Source organism: Ictidomys tridecemlineatus, unplaced genomic scaffold (genome assembly GCF_052094955.1).
Source record: "Ictidomys tridecemlineatus isolate mIctTri1 unplaced genomic scaffold, mIctTri1.hap1 Scaffold_54, whole genome shotgun sequence".
Lineage (NCBI taxonomy): Eukaryota > Metazoa > Chordata > Mammalia > Rodentia > Sciuridae > Ictidomys > Ictidomys tridecemlineatus.
This window is the reverse complement of record NW_027523576.1, coordinates 960,460-972,866: the sequence shown is the minus strand read 5'-3', so window position 1 is coordinate 972,866 and position 12,407 is coordinate 960,460. Positions and strand designations below refer to the sequence as shown.

The window sequence follows — 12,407 nt, the reverse complement described above, 5'->3', positions numbered from 1 at the left end:
GATATAAACAGCCTAAAACATAACAGACACTCAAAAACTGCCAGTGTCCTTCCCACTCTCCTTCAGCCCTCAGTGTTCTGTGCTCCCTTCAACACAGTGACAAAGGAGCTATGTCTGTCCCTTATGCCTGAGGAGAGGGCATGGGACAGGGGAAAGGGCACAGGACCAGGAATCAGGCCAACTATGAGCCTATCTTGAGGACCTCTCTGAACCTCAGTTTTTTCATCTATCAAATGAGGTGAACGATACCTCCCCAGCTTCCACCCTACAGGATAAAATGGGATGACAGTTCAAAAGCGTTCTGTGAACTGTACAGTCCTGTGTGGGGATTAACGTGAGGAATGAGAGTACTACCACCGCAAAGAGCAACCACCACATGCAGACTGAGGAGAGCTCTTTACTCATATTTTCCCATTAAATTTTATAACCTGGAGAAGCGCAGTTGCCAGTGTGTCAATGAAAAATCAGGCTCTGGGACTGGCCCAGACCCCACAGTGAGAGTCGGCACTGAACCCAGCCCACCTCGATACGTGTCTGGACCACCCACTGCTTCGTTATGGTCCTGCCAAGGCCCCAGGTGTGTCACTGGGCTCTGGGGAAGGGACTGTCCTGAGTTGTAGCCTTGAAACCACAGACATATTTGCCACTTGAGCTTCCAGATCTGAAACAAAAGGCGGCACCCCCTTTGGAAGACACCTTTGGTGGCCTCAGATGGCCCGGGGCCATCTCAGGCTGAGACTTGGCCATCTTGGCCTGCAGATTCCTTCACTCCACATTCAAGTACCACCCTGCTCCATCCCTGGGGGGCCAGCAGGAGGCTGTCGCTGCACTGGGTGCTGAGGGGCATCCCACCCAGGAAATGCCCGGGTCAAGGAGAAAGAACAGGCAGGTTTTACCTGGTGGCAGCTGTGCCCCAGCACGAGGCATGAGTGAGTCAAGGACTCCTTCACCTGTGTACATGTTCCCACCTTCACCAAGAGCCCCAGCTGCCTTGATTTCATAATTGTCAAATTAGAATCATTTCCTGTCTTGTAAGGAGATGACTGTCCTTTTGAGAAGATTTGTCCCCTCTCAGGTAGCTTCTTCATTTTACCTACCTTGGGTGTCTTGAGTGGTTTTCAAAAAGTTAATGAGCATTTGTCAAAGCCAAGGTCTGTCCAGCATGGCTGCATGGATTGTTTTTTTCATAATCTGGCCCTTCCCAGCATTTAGGGTCCCAGGACAGGGGATAGCAGGGGGCAGCAGTAAAAGGTCCCTACTGCCAAGGGGTTTGAGTCAGGAGTGGGGTGCAGCCTGGCGCTGCAACTCCCTCTGGGTTCCATGGGGCTGATGGGAATTCAACAACATGAACCAGAAATCCAGCTGCACACAAGGCAGGTGGGGAATTGGAATCTGAGGATGAAACCATCAACCCCAAAGTCAAAAGTACTTTGGAGAGTCTGTGAGGCCACGGAAGACCCTGCCTACGTGGACAACTTAACTCTCCGATAAGCTGTTAGAACTTCCGTTGGGCCTTAAAGTCTGATGTGGTATGTCCAGCCTTGACTCCATTTGCTCACAGCTTTCAAAACTCAGTCAATGCTAGCCAAGGACGATGCTGCATCCTGAAGCCACAAAATAAAATGACCACAGCTATCAGCTCCTGTGTGCCTGGTATATGTCACAGACGAGCTGACGCATCACAGTGTGTTCTGTAGTGCTCAAAGCCCTGCATGATTGTAATCTCAACTACTTTGGAGGCTGAGGCAGGAGGATTGCAAATTTGAAGCCACCCTGGCCAATTTTGCAAGTACCCTGTTTCAAAACTTTGACAAAGCACCTGCCTAACATATGCAAGGGTCTGAGTTTGATTCCCAGCACCTCAAACAAACCGACTCTACAGTTTGGATGTTATTAATGCTGTTACACAAAGAAACTGAGACTAGAGACGAATAACTCACACAGCAGGGCCCCACAGCGAGTGACAGGGCAAAGCCCCTCCTGTGACCAGGCCTGGCTGGCAGGTGCAGTAGGTGGCGTCCCCTGCAGCCCATTCCTTAGTGTCCCCATTGGTGCTTACCCAGCAGGTACTTGATGATGGCTTGACTGTGTTCCCAGAGGTTGCTGAAGGTCCCCCAGCGTGAGTGGCCATCAGGCACGGTGTTGGCCTTTATCCACCCCCACAGGAATAGATGAAGAAGTCCTGGCAGGGGTCCACCGTGGGGTCCATGGAGTTCAAGATGGAGCTGGTCACTGAGACGCAGGCCTCGCTCAGGCACACTGGGGGTGTTCCTGGAGGGGTAAGGGAAAAAAGTCAGTGATGGGCAGGGAGGAGGGTTCGGGAGGGCAGCGCAGGTAGCCTAGGGCCCCAGCACACAAGCTCCACCCTTGCCCTGACCGAACAGATTAGGAACTGGATGGTCACTAGACCCCGAACAAGAAAGGGTTCAGCAGCTTCATTATCTTCTGGTTTGTGAAATAAGACTTCTGCCCGTTGCCTAAAGTCCCTTCTGTGGCTTAAAAGAACCCAGAGCCCAGGTGCTTTTTTCTCTTTCTAGGGATTGAATCCAGGGGCTCTTCACCACTTTGAGACAGTTTTGCTAAACTGAGGGTGACTTCAAATGTCCTATTCTTTTACCTCAGCCTCCGACGTAATCTGGGATTACAGGAGGGCACCAGCACACCCAGGGGTGCTTTTCCCTTAATCAACCCTTCCTCCACAAAGATTCTCTAACTTCTTATTATTCCCTGATGCTTAACACACTTATCCACTCATTCACGCACTCAGCTACTCCACAAAATCAATACTGAGGCCCTTTGCTGAGTACAGAGTGTGTGCGAGGTGGAGAGACAGGAGGTAGTCCTTCCCTTTTCTGTTGGGGACACACATGTTACATAAGAAAAGTCAAAACACACCAGGAGAAACTGCCACTTATTTACAAAACTAAACTGAATGTTGACTAGGAGCCAACTGGGTGATGTGGATATATGGTACCAGGACTCAGGGACAGGGAAAGGACTGGGAGAAGCCATTCCCTCACCAGGCAGGAGAGCTGCTTGTCCCAATTGAGGGGGGGGTTGGTGGCTGAACAACCCTAAACCAAAACAATAAATAAATAAACAGAAACAACCTGAGAGGCTGGTTTGCCAAAGGTGTGAGCAAGGGCCAGACCCTGCCTCAAGGCTGTCTGATGAGCTCTTGCAAAGGACCAATCTGGCAGGTACCCAGAGGCTCATGGCCTGCCCACAGGAGCCACCCAGGCCACAGGGGGGACTGCTTCCTGAACAGGCTGGGCACCAGGACCACCACCCACGTTCACGGTCTTTCAACCCTTGCTCAGCGTCAGATGCGGGTGGGATATCCCTGAGGAAACTGAGGCTCTGAGAGAGCGACCAGATCAAGGTCATCCAGCCTCACAGGAGAGCTGAGAGCCAATGCTGGCCTGTTCTGGCCCAGCAGCCCCAAGGCCATGTTTTCCTGCTGTCCGTCTCCTCTTTGGTGGCCATAGCAGAGGCTGAAGTGGCCTGATTGGCAGGATTGGTTCCTTCAACACACAGGGAGGCAGTGAGGCTGGGTAGCTTTGGAGACTGGTAGATCTGGGTTCAAATCTGGTGCAGAGACCTCCTGTACAACCCTGGGTTGGGGGCGCAGCTTGGCAGTATGCATCTGCCACCGAAGGCCCTGGGTCAACCCCCAGCACTGCCAACGAAAACCAAAAACAAAACCTCTGAGCCTCAGTTTTTCCAGGGTCCATTTCACAGTGACGACAGGAAGACCTCACATGATCCCATCACACAGGGTACATCAGACAGGTCTGAGCTTCCAGGCTGATCTTTAGAGAGGAGGAAAGACTGCAGCCTTCAGCTCACTCAGAAACAATACCAGCAGGGCTGAGGGTCTTGAGCAGGTCCCCCGGGGGCTTATCCACCTCAGCTGACAAAACCCAAGTCCTTCAGGTGGATGAAGGGCTCAGAGGAGTCACACCACAGCAAGAAAATCAGGGTGACTTAATTTTGAGATTAGGCAGTAATTAAAAATTACTGAGCTACTGTGCGTGAACCCAGAGCTCTTCTACGGCAGGACCGAAGCTGCCATTTTCAATATTTCCAGATGAGCTCCGTCATGAGTTTCAGAGTTGCATGTCCCAGTCCCCAGCCACAGTGACGACAGGATTATTTATGGGGGAAGGCAGAAGAGAACTTGTGTGTGGCTTGACAAGGCCTATTCACTATTATGATAAAACTTCATATTTGGGAAAGAAAAAGAATACCTATTGTTGTTACAACCAAACCACAGGAAGTAAAGCTTGGCACGATCCTGGCTGGTGGAAAGACCCAGAAGGCAGACTGCTGAGGGGCTCAGGGTTGAAGACAAAAGCAGAAACCAGCACCTAGAGTCGGACCTGCAGGTGGTATCCTCAGCTGGCGCCTCCTCTGCAGACACTGCCCTGGGTTCCTGGCTGGACCCGGGCAGTGACCTTTAGGTTATCTAACTATTCTAGGGTTTGACGATCTTTAAACAAATAGTCTTGGCCAAGCAGGTCTTAATGTATATTTGGTTAGTTAATTAATGGTTTCCCACCCTGTTCATCCAAGGCTTCCGTTCCTTAGGGAAACCTTTCCAGACCCTCTTCCCCTCTGGGTCCCTAACTGCCTGGGTGTTTGCCATCTCAGCGTGGGCTGTGCTGGGTCACGACCATATCTCCCTGTCCACCTCCTGCACTAGAAATGAGCTTGAGGGTGGGTTAGGTATCTCCCTTGCTCCTCTATGTCCCCTTCTTGTCACTGTGCTTGGCATCCGGCAGCTCTTCAATACACATATGTGGAATGAACAAGTGACTGAATGAAAGTGCCTTGCCCAGTGCCTGTCACCACCTGCAGCAGGGCTCATATTTCTTCCCTTTAGGATGTGTGGTCAGCTGAGAAGCAGGAACCAGACCCACATCGAAAGCGTTCATCTGGATAGTGCTATCAAAGATGGTTTGAAATATACTGATGACTTCACTGGCCAGACATCACTCACCGGTGGGTCTTATAGAATCACCAGAGGATCTGCTTTGACTGGCCTGATGTTTGTGCATCCGTGGCCAATGTCAGCACCTACTGCTGTGTAACGAGTTTACTGTCAACATCCGAGGTGGCCACTGCTTTCTCAGGTGGCCCAGGGTCACTGATCCTCTGCCCGGCTCATTCCTCTCCTGGGTCTAGGCCAGGGAAAATCTGTCTGAGGCCCTGAGAGCCAGGAACACAAGGCAGAAGCAGGATTCTTCAGTGTGGGCCCCACTTGGCAGAATTGTTTTGGGTTTGATCACTAGGAGCTGACCCTGGGGGTTCCCTTTTGGTTCCTGGTGAAGAAACTTTCTGTACAGAAACTCCTAAGGATGGTCGCAGGCAACACTGGCTGCTGAATCTGCCCCACTCCCTGTGTCCTGGGCCATGAGCTGAGCAACGGGGCTGGCCAGGCTCCACACTGACTGGCCAGTTGTTCTGGACTGACTTCGGTGAGGACAAGGTAAGGTGGCAGCTTCAGGGTGAGGAAGATCTGCATGTGCCCTGTTGACAGAGAGTTGCATGCACACACTCGCAACTCACACCTGCACAGTCAGGTACACACACTCAGCAGAGAAAGGCTTAATCCTCCTACTCTGTGGTTCACTCCAACTTCCAGTTCCTAGGCCAACATGATGAAGATTTGGGCCTACTTTTTCTTCCAGTAGGTGCAGGATCTCTAAGAAAATTTCATCTATTTGATTTACTGTTTGCACAGTTAAGTTATGCAGGCACGATTCCAGGCACATATGGTTAGAAGTCTGGAGATTAGTAATTAATGAATTAAACAGGCATTAAGCACCTGTTGGGCCAGGCACATTTGGTAAAAAGCCAATAAACCATTAAATAGTTAAATAATCAAGTGATTATTTCTTAAGTATTACACAGGCCCTTAGCTCAGTGCCTGACACAGAGTAAGCACCTGTCACGTTTGTGGAATGAATGAATGATATGGGTCCCATACAAGAGGGATGCAGGGGTGACTCAGATGAAGTCTCTGCCCTCTCCTCAGGCCCCCAAGGGCCCTCCTCACCCCAGCCCAATATGGCTACCTTCACAGGTCAGCAACTTCACAGTGGCAAAGGCTCAATACAGCCATGAACTCTCTGATGGGTTGAGTGACCAAGTTGGTGGATGGAACCCCTGGGGCTGCTCACCAGGTGGACTAGCAGAAAGCAGGATGTGGGGGTACAGGAGAGTGGGCCCTTGGCCTTGGTTGTAACCTGAATCCACCCTGTTGGGTTGTGTAAGGGCTGAGCAATGAGGCACTGACTGGATCTACGCAGCTAGACATGAGATCCAGCCTCGAACTCCTGACCGCAGGACCTGAGAGGCCCCATGGCATCACCATGTGGGATGGAACAGACATACCCACTTACAGAGCGGTGCAAAGGCCTTGGGTCACAGAGCTGAGCTCCTCTGGGGTCCTGGTGTGCTCCGGAGTGCATCCTGATTACAAAGCCGGTGGGCAGGGCCTGGGCCCCAGAGCCCTCAGGAGCCAGCAGCCTGTGCACACTTCTCCACTCCACCTGACACTAGACCCCCACTGGCTGTGTAAGCTTGGCCAAGTTACTTGGTCTATGCCCATTTCCTCATACGGAAAAGGACCCAAAGCAACCACACCTTGCAGGGGTGCTCTGAGGAGGACAGGAGGTGACAGACTTAAATGACAGACGTTTGGCCCACAAGTGGTGTACAGTAAACAGAAGCCTTTGTTACTAGTCTGTTGGGACTGAGGATAGCAGGCAGTGGCAGCCTGTCTAACTGTCCCACGTCCTAACAACAGCAGTGCCCAGAACCGAGCTGAGAAAGTCCTCTCAGGCACCAGGTACTTCCTCAGAGCCATCTCCAAATTGGGCACTGCTTACCCATTTAAAGTAGAGAAGACGAAGGCTCTGGGAAGTGACGTGGCTTGTCCAACTGAGAACTTGCTGGTCCTTCTGGTTCCAAGACTTTCATACCATCCATGCCGCCCACCTCCCTGGGCTGAGATATGAGATACAGGACACATGAAGAGGTGTGATGGAGACTCAGACCCAACTGAAGTCCCACCTCTACAGGTGAGGACATTGAGAGACACACATATATCTATGCACATACAGCTACTTTTTGAAAATGATATGAATTAATACTTACATGAAAGTTTAGGAAAGATTTTAACCATCATGGAACTTATTTGGTTTGTATAGTTTTCATGGCAGGGGGTAGGAACCATCCAATCAGGCACATTTAAAGCTTCAACTCAGACACCACATCTATTCACATTCCAAAACACAGGACATGGGCTCTGCCCATTCAGAGAAACAGAAAGCCACATGTCTAAGGGCTGGATGCACAATAATCCCACAGGGGAGACAGTGGATAGTTGGGAATAGGAATACAACTTACCAGAGTTGGCTACCCATGACACTCTGTCTGTTTACCTTCAAGACCACAGCTGTGGGCCATGCCTGTGGACTTCCAAGCTAAGGAGATTACCACGGTACCTCGACCAGGAAGGATAACTCTTGACCTCTGGAGTCTTTACTGGTGAGATTCGGGCAGGTTTATTTCCATCTAATTTCACAACATCCTGAAAATTCAAATTTGTTTATATATATATATACACACACACACACACAAATATAGACAATATATAAAAGGTGGTCTCATTTAGTGTTCACCACAGTGCTAAAGGACAGCTCATACTGTCCTCACTATGAATCACCATGCATCAGGGGCCTTTCAGATGCACTCAGGTTGTTCAGGGCTCTGATGTTGAAGATTGTTTTACATGCCATTTTTGAGCATTTTGGCTTAACGTTGCAACTGTACCTCAGCAACACAGATACATGTGCAACAGGTATGTTCATTTTCACACCTAAGACCCAGGCTTTGTGAAGTTAGGATATGAGATGGCTTTGTGTTCTTACCAACCCAGTGGAAGAGGAAGTCAGAGAGAGTTCTTAGGGTTTCAGTATAGGCTGAATCATGAGAATATTTTGGCTTCATGTAATTATATTATTGGTAACTGACTGCTTATGTAGAAATTTGTCAGAAAAGTTCAGCACTAGTAAACTCAAAAGCTTCAGGGGCTGGCTAAGTGGATCACATAAAACCTTTCCTGCTGGACAGAGAACCAAAAGTGAAATCATTGTGACTAATTTGAAAACATATTCAATTAGAGAGGAAAATGAAAGCTGGGTATGAAGGCACATGCTCGTTATCATAGCTATTCAGGAGGGTAATGCAAGAGGATTGTGAGTTTGAGGCCAGTACTGGCAACTTAAAATAAAATAAAATTAAATTAAAAGGGATGGGGATGTGGCTTATTAGGAAGAGTGCTTGCCTAACATGCCCAAGACCTTGGGTTCAATCCCAGTACTGCAGACAAACAAAAAATGAAAACAAGAACTGTTCTGTCAAATAAGACACACAGGCAAGTTTCAGTGCAGAGCTATCTACATCTCTGACCTGTGTCCTCAAAGATTTATTTGAGAATATTTCAGTGTGTGCCCTTCAGTATAGAAAAGGAGCATTGATTCTCAGAGGTCACTGTGCCAGGGTGCTGTAAAGTACTTCTAGTTTTACTTAAATGTACATTCTTCTTAGTATATCATTTAAGGCTCTTGAGCTCTCTGGGTTTTACAATCATTATATAAATTTGATGCCTAAGATATATAATTACATCAAAGTCAAATGTGGTGTTTCCTTTTTTGGGAGAAAGAAAACCCAAATTTCTTTCAACTCAGTGGAGGGCACTGACCTAATTCTAACCTTAGCCCAAAGGTCCAAGTTCATGTATGCAAGAAGAGTTCTGTACACATTTTCCCTATGGCCACATCTTTTACTCAAGCTCCATATCTGACTCACCAGATGCTGCCAGCTGGTATCCTATTGTAACACAGTAAACGCAGTATAACATAGTGGACAGCAAAGGTAACCTCTTCACAAACCTGTGCTTGTTTGGGTTGGGGTTGAAGATGCTAAGATCTACCAAAACATGATTTGGTCACTTATTGTTATTGTGTTGCTATTGTCCGAGGACATTTCTCTCTCTATGTGGAGAAATGAAACAATTAATATAAGCATCATTATTGTATGACCAGAGCAATGAATGAAAAAGGGATTGAGCTAGATTTCGTTCGGACAGTTAATACTGACTCACTAGAAAACATTGAACAGGTTTCCTAAACTTTCTGTGTCTTCGTTTGCCTACGTTTTAAATGTCCTCTCTTGACCTCAGGTTATATCAATCAGGTCCTAATTTTTCAATTCCTCCACAGACCCCTCACTGGGACATCTAACAGTATGTTTTGAGTGCTTCCTCAGGCCAGAAACTGTTCCAGGAACAATCAAATACATCCTGAAGGTGACTTTATGGTCTTCCCTCCCTCACACCAGCTTCTCTCTCTTAGAAATCCTCAGTGGTGGCATAAACATCCATATCCCAGGGCAGAAGCCTGTGGGAGCCCACCTCAGCCTCTCTCTCTCTCCCTCAGCCCTCTGGTCAATGATGACCAAACCCTTTCAAGTGCATTGTCACTATCTTTTTTTCTCTCAGCACTAGAGAGTAACATCATGCTTTTATCAATAAAAAAAACTGAATGATACTTCTGGAAAATTAATGGCCGATATCCATAGCATACTGTTCATATCTGGGAGGTAGATTATATTGTCAACTATACTGGCACTTGTTTTGAATGGCTGAATTTTTATATATCAATAGTAAGCTAAAACAGATCTAATACAAATTGATATAAGGTCTGATAAAATAAAATACAAATCAGTTAAAGTTAACACCATGAAATTAAAGAATTCTTGTTTATATGAGAATAATAGGCTGAAAGCTTTGGCAAGACTCAATAAAAATCAATCATTAAATAGTAAATGCTGTTTCATTTGGTGTTACAGATTCAGGGAAATCATAAAAAGACAGTGATCCCTGACAAGGGATAACACAAGGTAAGCCTTAAAATTGGACCAGTTCTATACACGCCAGGCAGCATAGTAAGCAGGGAAACCTAAGCAGAGCTAGGACATAATAGTGTGGAGAAGGAGCTGGGACTTCAGCAAGGCCAAGGTGATTATATGATATAAGGTGCAGGATCAAAAGGGACAACTAAACAGAAAGAGAAGGTTCTAAAAATCAGAAAAAGAACCCTATGGTCTCTTTAGCTGAGTAGTAGAGAGTATATATGTGAAGAAACCACCCTAGGATGGAGAAAGAATAGAAGGACCAGAAAAAATGAGCATGGGGGCAAAAACACATGGGTAGAAAGTTTGTGTTCTGATAGGCCAGGGTGGAAACATCTTATAATTCACAGGAGACAGAATAGAGTACAAAATTTATTATCTAAATGCTGGAGAGAAAATTAGCTTTAGACTAAATGCTCTTCCAGTCCACTTAACAAACCTTAAAAGTAGGTATGAAAAGATTAAACATAACTGTGTCCAAGAAAAAAAGTACAAGTAATATTTGTAATAATATAAAACTATCTGAAACAGAAAGAAAAACCCAACATGTCAGGCATTCAATAAAAAAATACAAGTCCTGAAAGGAAAGAGAAAAATGAAAAAAGTACCTACATGTTCAAGAAGCTACAGAAAACCATAATATGTTAAGAAAAGACAATAAGAAAGAAAAGGAAGATCACAAACATAACAAAGAATACCATAACAGAACAGTGTAAAAGCAACCAGTAGTAGAAACATCTAAAAGTAACCAAAGTAAAAAGAAATTAACTACAAAGGATGCAAGAAAAGAATGACAGGAGACTTCCTTTTAAAGGTGGCATTAAGGCAATACAGAAACAGTGAATCTTTTACTTTAAAGAATAAAAACACAAAAAAGAACTTCAAAATTTAACCTAGATTTCCATACCAAGAGGCAAAATATTCATACATGAAGGTAGTGTAACAGAAGAATGAAAATTCTTCTTCACTCCTTGCAGGGGGCGTATACAAGGTGGAGGTTGTTGCCAGGTGTGGTGGCACACTCCTGTAATCCAAGTGATTCTGAAGACTGAGGCCAGAGGATCAAAAGTTCAAAGCCAGCTTTAGCAACTAAGCAAGACCCTTTTTCAAAATAAATATCAAAAAGAGCTCAGGGTCAGGGATGATGGGGTTGTGGCAAAGTGGATGAACGCTTGCCTTGCATGTGTGAGGCACTGGGTTCGATCCTTAGCACCACATAAAAATAAATAAAAATATTGTGTCCAACTACAAGTAAATATATATATATTTTAAAAACAACAACAACAACAACAACAACAACAACAACAACAACAAAACCCAATACCAACTCCACTCCCAACTTTGGTCCTCTGGAAATCAGTTAAGAAAAAAAAAGGCAAAAACATTTACTTATAAAAAGTTAGTGAACTTAGGATAAGAAGAATGGATGCCTATGGCATTCTGGCATGAAACTGATTTCTTTAAAAATCCTAAGATAGAATAGATTGCCAAGGTTGAGCATGCCTATGAACACCATCAGCTTTGATGCTCAGGGAGCTGATTTGTTGGAATCCAAGTACTAAATACTCATAAGCACAGAAGAAGGCAACTTAAAAGAATACATTCTATAAGAAAATAAGTGGGAGGAAAAGCTAAAGCTCTGTGCTCCCCCCCCACCAGTAGAAAAACAAAAAACAAAACAGCAAAGTATGGCCCATACTCGGGATCTGAAACACTGTAGGACTCTGTGGGCCCACATGTCAAATACCAAGAATCTTCTCTTTTGATCATAATAAGGATTGATGAGACATAGGTCTCAAGAAAGCTAGGCAAACTGGGTGTGGTGGCACATGCCTGTAATCCTAAAAGCTCAGGAGACCGAGACCCTAAGTAATATAGTGAGACCCTGTCTCACAATTAAAAAAAATAAGTAAAAAGGGCTGCGGATAGAACTAAGTAGTAAAGTGAACCCTATGTTCAATCCCCAGTACCAAAAGCAGAATGCTAGGTAAGCACTCTACCACTAAGCTAATATGCCCAGCTTTACTAAAGACAATTTAAAGTGGCTCTAACAAATATAACCAAAGAATTAAAGGAAAGTTATCTGAAGAATTAAATGAAACATTATGAAAATAAATTAACAATAAATCATGAAAAAAGAAATGCATCAAAAATAAACAACTGCAAAGGAGAAGGATGCCCATTCTCTCATCACATTTGCAACATAGTACTAGAAATCCTAGCCAGAGCAATTAGGTAAGAAAAAGAAATAAAGGGCATACAAAGTGGAAAGCCATCATCAAATTGTCACTGTTTGCAAATGACCTGATCTTATATATTTAAAAAACAAAAACAAAAAACATCCAGACTCTCTGCTAGAAAACAATTACAAGTAGTAAATTAACTCATCAAGTTGAAGGAGACAAAATCAACCTTAAAAACAC

General features: G+C 45.5%; 1 pseudogene across 1 annotated transcript in view; it reads right to left on the bottom strand.

The window, feature by feature from the left end:
- Positions 1–12,407, bottom strand: part of LOC144373993 (endothelin-converting enzyme 1-like) — a 71,240-nt pseudogene that overhangs the window by 35,412 nt on the left and 23,421 nt on the right. Inside the window, exons 4-5 of the transcript XR_013433524.1 lie at positions 6,897–7,600; positions 2,060–2,271 (exon numbers count right to left, since the gene is read on the bottom strand). The product of XR_013433524.1 is annotated as an endothelin-converting enzyme 1-like (transcript). The remainder of the gene's footprint in view (positions 1–2,059; positions 2,272–6,896; positions 7,601–12,407) is intronic.